A 14,066-nucleotide genomic window follows, 5' to 3' on the forward strand; every position below is an offset into this window, starting at 1 on the left:
AGCGAGCGGCTGCGTCGTGATTTGTTACCGGGCGGGCTTAAACCACGACAACTACTTCACTGGAACATTTACTAATTGAAGTGGGGAGAAGCGCAGGCTGCATAGAACTATAGGTCATTCTCACTGGACCTGGACAGAGGAGGAATGAATGCTGTTGGATTGCTTAATGGAAAATTTGAAAGCTTCATTGCGAGGGAATGACTGAAAAACCTACTGTTGAGATGATCTTGAGCTATACAATCATTTCATGTGTTATATGCTTTTTTCACTTATGACAAAAATCATGGCTTTCAAAAGAAAAACAAAACAAAAGTACCCTGCTTTAGTAACTTCTATGGTTTTCTTTTCTTCTCAGGGTCAAGTTCAAAGTAGAATCTTCTGCTATTCATCTTTTCATTTAATAATATCTGGAATAAGTAACTGGGAAAACAAAAATTGACAAAACATCAATGAAAAATACTTTGTACATATAATCCATTTTGTCTGGATGGGAATTTATAACCAGCTCCATTTAGCACCTACCTACTGTTTCTTATTCACTCCTGCTGTCTGTCCAGAGTCTAACAATTTTTTTCATACTGATGCTTTGTCTGAAATACTTTCCATGCCTCATTCACTTGCCATCACTTTTCAACTGTAACGGGCTTTTTTCTCTCCTTGATCTCTGCTTCCAGATTTCTTTCTCCCTATATCATTATTTAAGCTGTGTGAATACATTACCAACTGGTGAGCTTAAGGTTTTATTAAGATTTCACTTAAAGTACAGGTTTTATTCAGAAGTCTGTGGAATTGAGAGCCTAAAACTAAGTATTTAAATGTGGCATTTCAATGTGATATCCACAAATAAAGCCTTATATAAATGGCAATGAACTAGGAAAAAAACTTCTGTGATTAGGAATCTCATTTGCAAAACTACAGTATTATTTGTTCCTCATGTATCACTTTAGACCAGAGTGAAAATTTTGTTTCAGACTGGTTGTGGAATTTTAAAATATATTTTAATTTCTTAAATGAGACATAAAAATGTTATAATTATCCTCCAAGGAATTTACAAATAATTGTTGCAGTTTAATCAAATGAAGTCATTTCTGCTCCCCCCTCTCAACTCTACCATACTAAAAAGCAAAGGTTGAAATAAAAGCCTTTTTGGAAAGAAGCACTAAAATGTTTTGTTATAAAATAGGGGGAAATTAGTTATTTTTAAACCACTGTCATTTTTCACTTCCTCTCGCAAGCTAACCTTCAGCTAAATTGCAATGTATAATCAATGTGTCCATGCAGTAGTCAATTCTTCCAAAGTTCTCAATGCCATTTCCGATTGATCTGCTCATTTTAAGGACAGGGAAGTGAAGGTGCTAAAATAGAGTATTACCTCCCTAGAACCTACTACTGAATTAAAAAAAATACTAATAAAATCATCCCTCAGTATTAGATGAAAGCAAGAAAAGTCTTTGTCCTCATTTAATTTGGCTTTCCCAGAAAAAAAATCTTTACTGAGCCCTGCAGATAACCAGAATACCTCCAGTATGTAACATACCCCTTATAGAGGACCATACTGCAAGTTCACCATCTAGCTGTATCCTGAGCCTCAAATGTATTTGGACATCTTCTTACCATTTCGAAGAGCTTGACAAAATGTTTTAAAATGGTTGGACCTAAATGAGGGGAAGGAGATGTTAGGCTACATATTTTTTATCTTTTTATTTGTTTGTTTGTTTTTGTTATATCTTTCTTCAGTCAGTCCAAACTTCTCCATTTATGTTGCATCAGTAAGATCACTGGTTTCAGTTGAGCAGCGATCAGAAGTGAAAGGAATGTATTTGGTAATCCATCTATTTAAGTTGCCCCTGAAGCACATTCCTTTTCTTCATTTGTATTTCCTCTGTGCAAGATGACCTACTGACTGAAGTGCCATTGGACATACCATAGTGACTTACGCTTGTGAGGCAGCAAATTCCTTGTCAAAAGTACCATATTTATCTGCAAAAAGCCAGGCCCGTCCATAAAGCCGTAGAAATTGTAATGTCGTCTATATGTAAATAAGTTTAGTAAAGGACTGAGAGGGGGCTTTAGGCCATATCTGCACTTGTGGAATATTTATATCAGAGTTACTGAGTGATTTGGTGCACAAAATAAAAGCAATTCCCCTCTGCTTATGAACGCACTAAACACATTTGGATTAACATCTAAGTAATTTCAAAGAGTTTTTAATAATTTTATTCTTTACTCCTTTTGTCAGGACTCCTAATACAATGTGGTTAATATAAGCTTATCTTTGTTGGTTAAATAGAATACAAACAACTTCCAGCCTATACTTGTAGCTGACGCCTGGTGCCATTCTATGAATCAATCAGCTGAGTATATGAAACTTATGTAGCAGACAGAAACTATCTGCTACTGTGTTGGTTTGTTCTTGAGTATTTTCCTGATGTTAGGTAATCTGCAAATTTGTTTGTTTACCATATGGATCCACTGATAGAAAATCAGACCTACATGCCTCTTTATATTGTATCCTATGAGCATATATGCTTGGAGCACAAGGCCTTATTACACGATGGTGTTTCATTCTGTGTGACTACATGTTTGTGAGCTTTAGTCAACACAGTCCAAAACTTAAATTTAGAAGCTCATCATATTGCATTTGAGAATCTGTATATCAACAAGAGCTTGAACAAGAAGACTTCAAGTTTTCTGAGGCTGGGGGATACTTTGCTGGCAAGAAAAGCCAGTTTCACTGCTTTGTATCTCTTGAATATGTAAAATGGCTAGAATAGGAAGTGACAAATCTGTCCAACAAGTTTAATGTCAACAGTCTAAACCATTAAAAGTACTAGCTGAGTTTATAATGCAGTCAGTATTGTCAGATTAAAATGATGCTTTAAAGGTAAATTTCCTCTCTGAGAATGAAAATTATAGGTATAGTAATTAAATAGGACACCTTTAGCAATATATAATCTACAGTTCATCGTACACCTTCATTATTTCCCCTATAATTAGGATTTTAATACTTGTATTTGTTCTTTTTAAAAGCATATTAGCATTGCAAGGCATTCCTACTGATTTATTGATCTATTACGTATGTCATAAATGAATCCTGAGGAGCATGATAATGAAGGAGAAAGTTATTTAATTCTATACAAACATTTAGGGATGGAGCCAATATTGCGTAGCTTTAATATGAGAAGCCCTATTTCTTCTAATATCAATATCAACTTATAAAGCTCCTCATCTGCTATGAGGAAAGAAGGATTACTAGAACTGACAGAGTACTTGGCTTTTCAAGGCTATTATATTTCTTGTAATTGTTCGTTCTGAATTTGTACATGCAGTGCGACTTCCACTGAAAACCTGTTTGCCCTGTTAGTCTGATAGCAAAACCAAACAAGTTACTTCCTTCGATATTGATCTGTAGAAACAAAACTGCTATTAGATATTTAAACAAGATATCTGATATGATTCTTTTTATTCTTTTATTTTGGGAACAGGAGACATCGGCAGGTATCTTCATGTGGCCTTCCATTAGGCATGAGTTTTAACAGATGTACTTAAATTTTAATCAAATTGAAAACCTAATCTTCCTGTCTATGCATAAGGTTTTTTCATCATTATTGCCAGGGTTTTAATGGTTTGGGAAGAGAAGGTGATAGTATTTTAAAAAGAAAAAAAAAAGAAAGGAAAACTTACACAGCAAAAAATTAATAAATTTCCAATGGGCTAACAACCAGTGTTATATTTTTTTCCTGTTCACTATATAATTTGGTATTTATCTTTTACAAGGGATGCTGCTGGTTTTAGTAAGCATAAGTTGCTTTCTCTGGGGTTTTCTATTAAAGGTAAGGCAAGGGAGTAGCATGAAAGCAGCATGTATGTTTTATAAATGATGTTCTTTTTTTCTAATGAGAGCTGTACTAATCTCCAGTCCCATGTGGCAAAGATACATTTTCCATATGTTTCCTATATATGTGTATATTATGAATATATATTTTTTTTATATATAGTTTGCCTTGGGTTATAATCACATCAAATGTCCAGACCTTAGGCTGAGGAGATTCTCTAAGGAAAATGCAGGATGCCACAGGAGCTCTTCAGTGGGTGGTACTCTTCCTTTTGAGTCAGAACTGATCTAATGCCTTGGCATGTGGTTCTGGAAGGAGATGTCTGAATGAGAGAGAAAATTGAAGTCTAACAGTAAGGAAGTTAGCCATGTTGTCATAACGTCAATACATGTCAGTAATAGCAGTACATGAATTTGATCTTGGATAAACCCCCACTTTTAAAGAGGTTTTTAATTCTCTATGACTGGAGGGATTGCTTTGTTTTGTTCAAGTGAGGCATCAAAAGAAATTAAAAAGATTACAACCACGTAAAAATGGCAATGAAATGTTTGGTGGACTTTGGACTTAAAATCTCCATTTAAAAAAAGCTAGGAGCAGATGCCCAGATGCAGGACTCAGTGTGTTTATGGCAGGGGGCAGAAGACTGTGTTTCTCAGAGCACAGAAACTAGCTTTTCATCACTCTGATCCTAGAGACTGTCTTTACCGTGCATTTACTTGCCCACAGGTCTTTCTGATTTCTTGAAAGAAACTCAAAACCTGCTCACCAGCAGCTGCTAAAAATGATTTTTGTATAGCAGTCACCAAGGTGGCTTTTTCTGTCTTCGCAAATGCAAACACAGGCATGGTGACATATGCATTCATGATGCACATGAGCTAGCAATGAAAATCCTGGCCTTGCAAAAAGTATCTACTTTTCACTTTGAAGAAACATACCCAATAAAGCAAGACAGACAACAGGCAAGTTCTGTTGAAAAATAGATTAAAACTTGGGGAGTTCATGTTCAAATACCTTTAGCTGAGTTTAAATACTTTTTAGAACTAGTCTTGAAGAGGGGACCTTTATTTACCGCATCAGATGCTATATATGTGAAGTGTAATCCATTAAGATATTATATGTATTTTTCTTCAATTTGAACTGTAGCTCGTTAAATTTCTTCTGGAGATACAATAATAATAAATTACTAGTAAGAAAATCTTTCCCTGAGGATGAAAAGTTCGATTCGCATCTTTACCACAACTTTTGCTGGTAATAATTATTATGAATCTGCTTGATGTCCATAGTTTCACAAAGTCTACGTTTAGACTCTATATAGAATTCATGTACTGTTAGATGCTCAGATACCGTGGCAAAGAGTGCAGAGGGAAGCCACACAGAATGATTGATCTGACAGAATATCTGTGAATGATTATGTGAAGGAAAACAAGCATGCCTATCAAATGAAGCATTTACCTTCATGTAGCAAGCATCTTTATAGAAAGTATCAAATCTGAGTATAATTTCAGGGTGGTTCTTAATACAGTGAATCAAGTTCTCATAGTATAAGTTGGCAGCACATCATGAAAGTTAATGTACTGAAGTCAAATAATCTTCCCATTGTATACATGAACTGAGTATCTGCCTTATGTTCAGAGTTTGTCACATCTTGAAAGAAGAGTTGAAGCCAAAAGGTAGACATTTTCAGGTAAACAGGCCCTCATTTTGTGTTATCACAGCATATGTATGTAGTAATGAGATGTTGAAATTGGGACCAGGTCTATGTTTCCAAACCTGAAAAGGAATAAATCAGGCTCTTTAACAAAATAGCTATGCCAGCAAAAACTCTATGGTGGGGTCAAAGGAGGCCTTTCTGACTCATTAATCTTAGATAGGTGATTATCACAACAAAATGTAGAGAAAAGTAAGTCTGAGAACATGGTATAACCAGGTATATTTGTGTGCCCACTGCCTGAAATTGATCTTGATTTGTCAAAAGGCCTTCTGATTTGCTTAGGAGCACAGATTACCTTAAAGACAATTGAGTATAACTGGTGCTATTTCAGTGAACAACTTGACTAGAATTATTTGACATTTAGTACGAGGTTTCTGTGTTTGTTTAGGAGAGGAAGATGTGGACATCTGTGCTTCTAAAGAGCTCTCATGTATGCCAGTTGGCATGGATTGTTGTGTTGAATAGAAGATTAGCTCACTTGGTGCTGATCTGTTAAAACTGAGGCATGGATTATGTGTACACTGACAATTATCCACAAATTCAGAGTTATACTATTAATCCAAATCACAGAGCTTGCTATTTTCCTGTCTACAGTACACATTGTAGCCTGTAACAGAGTCATGATGCTGCACTAGCTTGCATCTGAGGGTTCCCTTGAATTGTATGAAACTGTATGAAATTTTAGTAATTGCTTCTCTGCACCATTGGCTTGATTCTGCACATACTTTCAGCCAGCTCTGTGGGCTGTAATGCACCTTTGCTCCTTAGTTTGTTGCCCAGTTTACTCTGTTCCTAGGAAAGGGAAGAGACAATGGATTTGGTCTGTCAGCTTTAGAAGGTGATAGATGGTGTAGATGCATCAGCCTGGCTTGAAGTGTCTGCTCAGCAATCCTGTGGTGGATGGGACAGAGAAAAGAAATGGTGAGAATACTCTTTTCATGTTAGCATCTAGCTTCCAAATGGATCTCAGATATCTCTATGAAAAGTCAAAAGGGCTGACAAACCAGCGTGTAATAGATTCTGTAACTGTAACTATATATATGACATTATTTTGACTTCTACCAGTGCCTGTAAGAACTGTTCTCTAATAATACACAGAATGGGTCATATTACATTGAGATTGGACAAACATTGCCACTTCCTTTTTTTTTTTTTTTTTTGTTAGGTCAGTTTGTACAAATCCTGTGTCTGAAAATTTGTGCAAGGTTTCAATCAATTGTTGTAATGGAATCACAACTAATCCCAATCACCATTTAAAAATATAAATTCTTGAACTGAGATGGAAAGAGTGGTGGTGGAGGGCGGGCAGGAAACAGGAAAGTTGCTTAAATTAGCAACTTCTGGACTTTATGGTATTTTTGTGACACTCGATCACAGTGTAGCCAGAAGCTACAACGCAAAACCAGCGGACTTGAATCTCACAAAAGGAAGGACTAAAATCAAGTCTAATTAGCTTTCATTTATAAAAAGGAAAAAAAAAAGAAAAGTTTGCAGACATACTCTCCTTCAGGACATTGCATGCTGAAATGTTTACAGCCTGTAAACTAATAAAAATAGACAGCTACATACAAGGCGATCAATATAAGGCTTGCTGGGTGGGAAGGGTAAGCCTTATTTCCTTCACTCTGAAATGGACTGAACTTTTTTGTTGTATATATTTGCTGGTCTTAGAGAGAAAATAAATACATGCATCTCTCAAGCTATCTTAGCACCACAAGGCTCATCTGGGTTGCTTGTGGGAAAGAGTATTGTCTTAGGAGGAAGACAGACAAGATTTGAGCTGTTTGGCTTTAACTGGCCTGCAAATTTATTTGAAATTTCCGGGTTAGCTGACAATGACTTCTCCCAAGGAGGTGATCATTCCTTACTCTGACTTCATGGAAAAATGCTGTTTCCTCTAGTCAGCCTGAGTTAAAAACAATGACAACTACAAAACTCTTCCATGCCCCAAAAGGCAGCTAGTCCTGTGCTAACAGCACAGCAAGAGGTTGACCCTTTAAATGCAGAGGAAAAGTGTGCTGTGGGGTGGGGAGGGGAAGATGAATTTATTTCCTGGATGGTCTGATATTCAGAAGATAAATGTTATAGCTGTTCCTCTAAAACCAGACCACTAATCCTGCTATTTTTCTTCTCCTTTTTCCCAGGCCAAGGCAGAGGAAATCTTTAAAAGATCTTCACTCTCATACTTCTCGTTTGACCAAAAAGTGCTATTTCTTTTAATTTGCTACTTCCAATCTTTTTTTTGTTTCCCAGATCTCAACTTTGAAATCAGGCTTGAACACCCAAATCTTTACCAACTTCCATATTGCTTAAAAAAGGCCTACCATTTCCATGAAAATGTGTGCTAAGTAAAACATGAATACTTTTGCATCAATTTTCTGCAAGCAAGTCACCTCAGGTGCCCCCCTCAAGGCTTGGCTTGAAACTGATATGTTTGTACATTTTTTTAAACTCACTCTGAACACTTTTGTAATCTGGAAAGTTGAGGTATGGAGGAGTAACTAGAAGGCTTTGAAACAGAAGGTCTGTTAATGTGATTAGTGAGTTTGTTGCAAACTTATGTGCAATTGCCAGTGAAATCATCTTTAAATACAGTGCTTGGGTATCTCCTTCACCAAACAAGACTAGGATGTACAAAAGAAGCACTTTTTTTGTTTGTCCCTGGACCATATGTGAGATTTTAAGCCATTATTATCATACGTTCTTATGTCACTTTTCACTTGCTCTGTATAATTGATTTTTATATATAGTGTATATTATAAACAGTCCCAGTCAGTGAGTTTTTTACAAAAAGACTATGCATTTAACAATAATTCATAAGTTGCAGTTGACTCCTAGGTACTCCCACAACAGAGGGACCAATAGGTTAGAACCCAGTTGGTGATGTCGCTCTTGAAATACGGTATCAGTGCTAAATTGTCTTTACATTGCTTTTATTAAACAAATACAGCTTCAGAAAGTAAAGCTCTCATCTGCTTCCCACTGAGCACATTCAAAAAACATTTTCGTCCTTTTCTCTAAAGTCTTACTGTGCAAACCACATAGTTCTCCCCACTGTGATCTGTTTTGCAAAAGTAGCCTATTAATTGAGGATGTTTTTCAGTGTTGCTAAAAGGTCACTACAATCAATTACGGAGAATATTTGTAAAGAAGAAATCTTGCCTATAAAGCAATATATCCTGAATTGTCTAATTTGTTCACTGTAATAAGGCCATGCCCACTTATTGATTAATCAATCTTTGTTGTATGTTTGCTGTTTATATCAGGAAGTCTCTTAATGTAATGGAATATTATATACAGAGTTGGTGCTGGGTAATGCATTGCAAAAATATTTATTTCTAATATTATAGTGCATGTGTTCAACCTGAGAGGATGACTTTTTCCAGGACAGACCCTTCTGATTTGTTATGGTAAGCCTAGAACTGAAAATGGAACCATATTTGGATTTGAAACGTGAATAATAACACGACTGAGTAAGGCCACCAACACAGAAGTTTTTCTGTTTTGAACCAATTTGTGAATCATTACCTGATGTATTCAAAAGTCTTAATGTTATGCAATTATACTGCATCATGGATATACAACACATGAATATAATTGAGCAAAATCAAACCTATGTTGTATGCCAAAAAACTAATTGTAGATAAATCCAGAATGGTTCTCGGTCTATATTTAAAAGTGTAAGATTTGGCTACTTTTTAGAATCATAAAAAGGAAACCAAGCATATTAAAAGTAATTCATCTTCATGTGCTTCATATAAACAAGGTTTTTATCTTGTCACAAATCTTAATGTGATTTGTAGGACACAGAGTAGTGGCAAGAGTTATGTACATAGGAGATGTTGTAAGTTATGGTATAATTATCATTATCTCTGTTAGCAGGAGTGCATCATTTTCATTAAATAATATGCCTTATTTTGCTGTGACTCCATGATTCATTTGTGTTCTTTTGTACTGTAGTTGATGTAAATGAACCACATTAAACTGCCCCCCTGCTCACTTTGTGCATATTTAAGCATTTAAAATGTCTCAAAAATCCATTATCACTCTGCGACAGAAAGATGAGAAAAATATGTGAAAAACTCATAAACAGGTAGAATTAGAACATGTCTATAAATCAACTTTTGACAGGTGTAAGATATCTAAGATTTAAGCTGAAATTTGTGTTGGAATTCAAATAAAATAATGCTACATTTTAAATTTAGGAGAAATAATGGACTACTGATTCTGATGCTCAGTGTGAGTGTTACAAAGCAGTAATACTTTTTCAAAACTCATGAATTTTCCAATATGAATTTTCCAATAAATGAATACTTGATGATCATAGCATCTGCTGTTAAAATACTCAGTAGGACCAGAGAATCAAAGGGAGAAACACAAGAACACAGAAATAATTTTCCATTAATCCTTACCTCAGTATTTAACGTGCTAAAGTTTAAGTGCCTCTTTTTGCTGTATAAAATGTTCATAACATGATTTAGCATGATGCAGATCTCACCGTGAGTAGTAAAATTGAAAGAATAAAAATAGGTCCTAATTCTGCAAGCATTTATGCACACACAGATCCATTTGTATCACTTGTGTACATTAAAATTTATTGTGATGCAGAAGGAGTATTCAAAAATAAAGAACTTTAGTGACAGGACAGTTTTTATAAAACGGTGGTACCACTTATCAAAAACGCCAGGCTTAACATCAACAAGATGTGCCATGTCTGCAGTGCTTTCAAATTACAAAACGATGTTTTTACCAGAAGGGTACTTAAAGTCACAAGTTCAACTAACACATCCATTGAGAATGAGAATGTAACAGTTCTCTCTAAAATTTTTAATACCTATATTGATTCTCAGTGCATTCTGGAATGTGGATTCAGCTTTTCTGGCTCTGGAAATCTAATGTTCAACACATGGCCACCTGCAGTTTTACCATGGTAAAATTCTTGTGCTTTTCCCCAGGGAAAAATTGAGATATCATAGATGTTTTCTGGTTTACACATGCTATGTAGATTACATCTTAAATATGTGACATGCAATTTAAGTCCAGACAGATTTTTGGCACTGATATTGGTGACTTAAAGATATACCACAAATTTTAAACTCATTTATGTGGTAGTCACAGTTGTTGGAAATACAGCCTGTATGCTTTGCTGCATCAGGGCTTCATCTCTGAATCAGTGCCAGCCAAAAATCCCAACTTCTCAGTACTGACCCACTTTGGGAATGCTGCAATGCTATCACATTCCTTAATCCAAGGGAAACTGAAGCAGTGAAAGGGTTGTGTATTTCTGCTGTCATTACTGTCAAAACCAGGACAAAACATCAACATCTCCATAGAGGAAAGAAATACTCTTTCTGAGTTTTACAGTAAGGACTGAAAAAAAGAAGTGGAATAGTGTCACTAAAATGCCCCACTGTATGTTATTACCACAAAATTCTTCGAATGTTTAAGTGGGGATGTAAAATTTATAAGTTATATAACGCTTTGACTTTTTTTAAAGTGGTTCACAAAAACACCCTTATAGAATAACAAAATAAAATAAAATACGCCTTCCATAGCCGAAATACTATACAAGTCCATTTCTTAAACATGAATAAATGGAAAAATGATGCTTTGTATGATATACATAGAGTAGTCCCCATAATTCTTTTAAGCAAAGTATTGGGGTTTATTTCATTTAAACTATTTGTCCACATTATCTTAAATAAGAATAGAACTTACTGCCATGATATATTTAGCTTTTCTTAGCTTTCTTTCAACTGTTGTACTATACACAGTTCTATTAATACCTTTTTATGTCACTGCCTTGACAAGAGCACCACTTGCGCAGCTGCATAAGATTTCCCAGCAGTTACATGCAACACCACCCTTGACTCCAGTGTCTATGGAGGCAAAGTATGCTGACATAAAACAGCTTGTGGAAATGGGTTTCTCTCTGCATATGTATTTAGGGAATATACATACAGCTATTAGACTAACAAAGCAAGTTGGTTACTTAAGAAAAGTTCTGTAATGAAGATGAACAATACCATGCTCATGCACTCAGGTTCTCCTCTTGTGGATTTCCATGCAAGCATCCATTTCCATCCTTAGTGAACTCTGGTGCAGCTTGGAGGACAATCAGATTCAATCTATGGACACTTGCATATTAACATAAACTGAAATACAAGTATGCAATTGTCAGCTTCAGTTACTCAATTATAAGATATTAAAGAATCTATGACCTAAGTGCCAAAGGTGAAAAATAATGTTCTGTGTGTCATAGAGCGTGCAGTAAAATGCCCTATGAGCTCTACGTGTGGATTACTGCCATGCCAAGTGATTTGACCACTTTGTTTGTCTAGTGGCATGTGGTTGATTTTGAAACGAGTTCAGTCACATACACATGGAGGCGTTTCAGATGTTCTCAAATGTCTCTGTGTGGGTAGCAAGATATCACCCCTGTGCAACATGGTGGTGATGGCAAATGTGCTGGATAAATAGATAAATGCTAACAATATCCACATTCACCAGTACGTTATTGTAAAAATGAAAGAGAACTTAGATTATTCCATTGATTGTGATCAGCTGAGAGTGAAGTGACAACAATAGAGATGAACTGTATTCAGTGTGCAGAGGAAGGACACCTTCTAGGGAAAGAGGTCCACAAGATCCTACGAAGATCTTACAGAAGATACATACATACCTGTCTTGCAACAGTCTTATTGAAGCTGACATGCTGTGGATGCTGGACTTCCACTCACTTCAGCATCATTTTCCCAACTGTACTGAGGAAGGTGGTTGTAGTCAGAGGTCCAAAGTTACCTTGATGTTTTAAATCCATCAAGACCTCAAGTACAGTCTGTCTGTGTTAAGATTGTGACTACAAAAGTTGGAGCCCAACAAAGTAATTTAATGTCTTTCCAACAAATTTACTACTGATTTGGTCAATGTGTATTACTCAGAAAAAATAACACTATTTTCTTCATAGTAGTACCCTGAAGATATTACAAAGATAGTGAAAAAAAGTATTTTTCATATTCCTTATTGCATTAAAAGGTTGCATAATGTAGCAATGCAGAGGAAAATAAATGAAGTTTGTCTGGGAAAGGCAAGAAAACTGTTCAAGGTTTTAAAAGCATAGAAGGCTACATTATAGAAGACATATCTAGAAGGTCAAGAAAAGGTAAAAAACCCCCCATCCTATCTTTTTAGGCTTCAGACTCATGACACAGGGCAATGCTTTTAATAGAGTAAAATATTATTCATCAGGTAATTCATAAAAAGTTATCATAAAAAGTGGCTCAATTTTTGAAAATTATTTGGCAATCACTATCCTCCATGGCCTCCAGTCCATTTACAGAATGTGTTTGTGTGTGCTACTGCAGAGGTTATAAAACAGTCTCCTAAGGTTTGACTGTTGCTCACCCCAGGTTCTTTGTGTCTTGCTGAAGCATCTAGTATAAAGTATTCATGGAGAGAGGCCATGAGATTAAACAAAATATAGTTTGACTTGATATGGTAATTGCTTTGTTATTTTACTTTTTCAGAAGAGTTAATTAAAGCTAAATGATGGAAGAGATTATTGGCATCACAGTTAAACTTGACAGGTTTTGATAAGACAACAGCCTGAGCTTGTCATATTTTTTTCTGATACTAGTTCATCCAGATATAACCTTAGCAAAGTAAGTTGCAAGTCAGAACTAAATCAACAGTAGCAGCAGATTTATTGATCTCGTTTGTCAATACTTTTGGACAACTCCTGAAAGAACTCTAATTATCTTAGAAAACAAAGTCCTTGCAAATGGCAATTGCATGATTGATTAGTTGCTACTCTTTTACTTTGCAGTCTAAAACATGAAGCTAAGGACTCCAATTCTGAAGTTCAGTCTTTTGAAAGAGGTCTTTGAATATGGATTGTTGTTTCAGAATGGCTCCTGAAGCACCAGAACCTTCTAGAAGCAGAAGAATGTTAGAATTTCCTCTTTGCCATATAAAAAAATTAGTCTCAGAAGACTGCATTAATGAAGCGCTACATAGTGGTTGACCTGTACTGCTATACCCAGCCATGGGCTTACAACATGTGACTTAGGACAAGAGAATACCTAATTTCCTCCAGTAAATTTTTCTACACTATACATATTTTCTGGAGCAGTAGTACAAAGGGAAACAAATGGTTGGGTGGATAAAAGAATGATTCTTTACCAACTATTTGGGGGTTGAGTAAGGCAAAACCAGGTGTCAGAACCACATACCTGTCAAGAAGCTTAGGAGAGCATCTGACACATTGTTTTGTTGCATGAAGACTTACTTAAAGGAAAGAAAATCTGGTTGTTGGGACTCCACAGAGGTGATCAGGCATACAAGGGGACACTTGTATGTGTCCCCTCATAAAAGTGCACCAAATTCTTGAGGAATTCCAACAGCTTGATGAAGCAAAATATAACTGTACCAGACTGCCTTTTTCTAGAACTGCATATAGAGCAGGAATATTTACACTCAATGCAACGGTTTTCTGATAAGCCCGTTAACTCTCTCAAGCT

The sequence above is a fragment of the Haliaeetus leucocephalus genome, unplaced genomic scaffold (genome assembly GCF_000737465.1).
Source record: "Haliaeetus leucocephalus isolate CR32 unplaced genomic scaffold, Haliaeetus_leucocephalus-4.0 Scaffold240, whole genome shotgun sequence".
Taxonomy (NCBI): Eukaryota; Metazoa; Chordata; class Aves; order Accipitriformes; family Accipitridae; genus Haliaeetus; species Haliaeetus leucocephalus.